Source organism: Orycteropus afer, unplaced genomic scaffold, assembly GCF_000298275.1.
Source record: "Orycteropus afer afer isolate SDZICR_OR568_19922 unplaced genomic scaffold, OryAfe1.0 scaffold00078, whole genome shotgun sequence".
Lineage (NCBI taxonomy): Eukaryota > Metazoa > Chordata > Mammalia > Tubulidentata > Orycteropodidae > Orycteropus > Orycteropus afer.
Window position 1 is genome coordinate 592181 of NW_006921665.1, and position 4765 is coordinate 596945.

Consider the following 4765-nt stretch of genomic DNA (forward strand, 5'->3'; position numbering starts at 1 on the left):
CAGGGCTCCAGATACCTTCTGTATCTTTGTCAATTGGTTTCTCTTTTCATTGTTGAAGAGGGTCTGTGGAGCTTGTTTGCCTATTCTGTCATGTTACTGGATACTGGAAGTCCTGGTCTTCCTTTTTCACTGTCCAGCTTACACGTGTATGTGACCAAAAAAAAAAAAAAAAAAGCCACCACACACACACACAACCAAACTTACTGCTGTCGAGTTGATTCTGACTCATAGTGGCCCCTCTTTGGGTTTCTGAGGTGGTATTTCTCTAGAAGCAGATTGCCCAGTCTTCCTTCCAAGGAGTGGCTGGTGGGTTTGAACTGTCATCCTTCTGGTTAGCAGTCAAACATCTTAGGCACTATGCCACCAGAACTCCCCACATGTGTAGGAGGTGATTGAAAATACCTTGGCTTGAGTTAGATGCACCTTCATCTTCAAAGGGACATTTTTGCTCTTAACACTGTAAAGAGGTCTTTTGCAGCAGATTTGACCGGTGCAATACAATGTCTGATTTCTTGACTGCTGCTTCTTTGGGTGTTGATGATTGTAGATCCAAGTAAAATGAAACCTCTGACAACTTCAGTGTTGTCTCCATTTATTGTGATGTTACTTATTGGTCCAAATGTGAGGAGTTTTGGTTTCTTTATGTTGAGGTGTAATCCATACTGGAGACTATAGTCTCTGATCTTTACCAATAAGTACTTCAAGTCCTCTTCTCTTGCAGCAAGCAAGACTGTGTCATCTGCATATGACAGGTTGTTAATGAGTCTTCCTCCAATCCTGATGCTGCATCTTCTTCATATAGTCCAGCTTCTTGGACTATTTGCTCAGCATAGAGATTGAATAAGTATGGTGAAAGAATACAAACCCAATGCCCACCCTTCCTGATTTTAAACCGTGCAATATCCTCTTGTTCTGTTCAAATGACAGCCTCTTGGTCTATGTACAGGTTCCTCATGAGCATAATTAAGTCTTCGTCTGAAAGCTTCACTGAAACCTGTCAGCCATGGGTGACCCTGCTGTTATTTGAAATACTGGTGGCATAGCCTCCAACCTCACAGAAACACACAAAGCACTATGTCAGTATGACAGACTGACAGATGAGTGATAGCAGTTTACCATCCAAAAAACACCCCAAACTCACTGCCATCAAGTCGATTCTGACTCATAGTGACCCCCGTGTGGGTTTTCCAAGGTGGTAAATCTTTACAGAAGTAAATCATCCCATCTTCCTTTCACTAAAGTGGCTGGTGAGTTTGAACTGCCAGTCTTCTAATTAGCAGTCAAATGCCTTAAGCACTGCACCACCAGAGCTCATAACTGTCCTTATTTCTGGACTTGTACTATGACAAAATAAATTCTGCCTTAATTTAGCCATTTTGGGTAAAGTTTTCCATTACTTATAGAAAAAAGTCCTCCTGATACGCTGAGCTGTCTGAGACTATAGCAAGTCCTTAAGTTAACAATATCTGATTTACAGACAACTTGTACTTAAACAATGGACTGTCATAAAGCCTACTGTATTAACAATTTGAGTTAAATACTAATCATACTAATGAACACATACACAATTATGTGATGCTTATGAAAACATTGGGAGGCTTCAGTGGTTCTTCAACTTGAGGAAAGGGAGCACCGTCTGCTGTTTTAAGTTGGATTATGTTGTCATTAATACTGTGTTGAGTGTGCAACTTTATACTTGGCTTAAATTTTCTGTTTATATACCCTTGTAATCATGCCTCCAAAGCATAAATGCAAGGGCTGTGCATTAAAAAAAAAAAAAAAATGGAAAATGATCACAATGGAAAATAAAGGGGAAATAATAAACCGATTGAAAGAGATAAAGCACCATCTGTCATTGCAAAAGCATTAGGTTACAATTGGTCAACAATCTGAACAATGTCAAATAACAGTGAGAATAATGGAGCATGTGAAGGGATCTGCCCCAATAAAAGCTACAATGATTACTAAGCAATCCAGAGGTTTAATTATTCAAATAGAAAGGCTATGGATAATTTTGTTAGATGATCAAATTCAGTGTAATATGCTTTTTAGCTTTACTTTGTTGTTGTTGTTGTTGTTATGTGCCGTCGAGTCGGCCCTGACTCATAGCGACCCCTCCTTGGGTTTCCGAGGCAGTATCACTACGGAAGTAGGATTGCCCAACCTTCCTTCCGGGGAGTGGCTGGTGGGTTTGAACCGCCAGCCATCTGGTTAGCAGGCAAGTGTCTTAGCCACTATGCTACCAGAGCTCCCAGCTTTACTTTAGTGGAAGAAAATTTTCTAAATCTTTTCAATGATTTAAAAGCTGCACATGCAGCATGTGAAGGTGATCATGATGAAGAATTTGTTGTGAGTAGGGTTGGTTCAATCAAGGCACATGTACATTTCACAGTTAGACATCAGTGAAAATGACTCTCAAGCTGAAGAACCAATGAATGAAGACCTTATGGAACAAGAACAGCAGATGATGGCATTTGGAGAAGACTGTGATATAAAAACGCCAGAACTCAAAAAGTTTTTGATGAAAGAGTTAGCTGAAGCCTTCTCTCACTGAACCAGAGATGGCAAATTTAGAGGAGCATGATCCTAATACAGAGAGATTCACCAGAGTTTACCATACAGTTATCAAGGGTCTCCGCTGCTGTGAGGTCATTTATGACAAGAAAAAGAAAAGCTCTGTATAAACCTCCCTTGATGCCTACTTTAAGATGTTTACTCAGTAATACCCCCATCCCTACCAGCAGAATCAAACCTTGATTCTGCAGCACCAGATCCCTCATCTTCAACAGTAGCCATCTCTTTATCATCTTCTCCTGCATCATCCATTTATTGTAATGTGACCTCATGAATGGCCCTTCCAGTATGCAAGACATTGATGGGATGAAACTGTTAAACTTTAATCATTGTTTTATCTTTTTTTTTAGATAGTTTTAAGAACTATTTAATTTTTTTTTTTTTTTTTTTTACGGTACCATATCCCTACATACATACATATATACACAGATTCTCTCTGTCTAGTACAGTACAATATGTAGTTACTTTTATTATTACTGTATTATTATTATGCTTTTAAGATGTTTTAGTGTTATTGAAAGTGTTTCTTAAGTGTTTTATATTCCTAGAAAGGTAAAATATATACCATATACTAAGACCAACATGGGAGCTCTGGTAGCATAGTGCCTAAGGCACTTGACTGCTAACCAGAAGGCTGGAGGTTCAAACCCACCAGCCACTCCTCGGAAGGAAGATGAGGCAATCTACTTCCGTAGTGATACTGCCTCAGAAACCCAAGGAGGGGTCGCTATGAGTCGGGTCCGACTTGATGGCACATAACAACAACAACAACAAGACCAACATATGACTTACTGACATTAAATAACAGTATGTACCTCTTCCAACTTACCTACAAGTATGACTTAAAGACAGACTTAGGAATGGATAGTGTTCATAACCCAGGGAGGCCTGTACCTTAAATTTATGTTATTATTACCAAAGATGGACCCTTACTTTTGCTCAAGAATCATTACAGTCATCTTTTCTTCTTGGCCCACAGGGAGTCCATGAAAAATTTTCAAGCTTTCTTTTGGTCCAACCTAAGGAAATTTCTTATTATACTATGAAGGGCAAGACTGTGTTGTTTGAATCTTTCTCTTCACCTTTCTCTCCTTTCCCAGTTCCTCAATGGAGGTACCCCTATATTGGTCTTGATCCATTTCCACATACATCTTTTTCGAACTTGTGTACAAATCATCTCTTCTTACCCAATCTAGTAAGTGTTCTTGATTTCCATCACTCTCCACCTCTATGAAACCCACTGTTATAACTGAATCATGTCCCCTTAAAATATGTGCTGTAAATCCTGACCCTTACACCTGTGGTTAAAATCCCATTTGAGAATTTTCTTCTTATGTTAATGAGGAAATATTAGTGTAGAATGTGTCTTAAGTCAATCTCTTTTGAGATATAACAGAGCAGATTAAGCCAGCAAACAAACAAACAGAGACAGGGGAAGATAGGTACCATGCCAGCTGAAGATCCCCAAGGAACCAAGGCACAGAAGCTAAAAAGACAGGGATCTTCCCCTAGAGCTGACAGAAAACCATCTTCTAGGGTGAGTGCCCTGATTTGTGACTTCTAGTCTCCTAAAGTGAAAAAATAAATTTCTGTTAAAGCTATGTACTTGTGGTATTTCTGTTGTAGCTGTTGTTGTAGTTATGTGCCATCGAGTCGGACCCAACTCATAGTGACCCTTCCTTGGGTTTCCGAGGTGGTATCGCTATGGAAGTAGATTGCCCAACCTTCCTTAATTAAGACAGAATTTTGTATCATGAAGCAGGGCTGCTGCTCTAGCAAATACCTGCAATATGGAAGTAGTTTGGGAATTAGGTAATGAGTGGAGGCTGGAAGAGTTTTAAGGTACCTAATAGTAAAAGTCTAGATTGCCTTGAAGAGGTAAAATTATGGGTGTCAAAGGCAATTTAGTGAGGCCTCAGAAAGAAATGAGGAGAGCCATAGAAAAAGTGTCTATCATCTTAGAGAATACATACGGCATGATCAGTGAAAAGTTTCCATACATGTGGATATTAAATGTGCTTCTGTTGAGATTATAAACGAAAATGATGAACGTGTGATTGGATAATGGAGGAAGGGTGTTGTTTTTTATTCAGTGGCAAAGAATTTGTCTGAATTATGTTTAAATGTTTGATGGAGGAGAGTTCCGGTAAGATGGCAGATTAGGCAGAAAGACTACACAGACCCTCTTCTA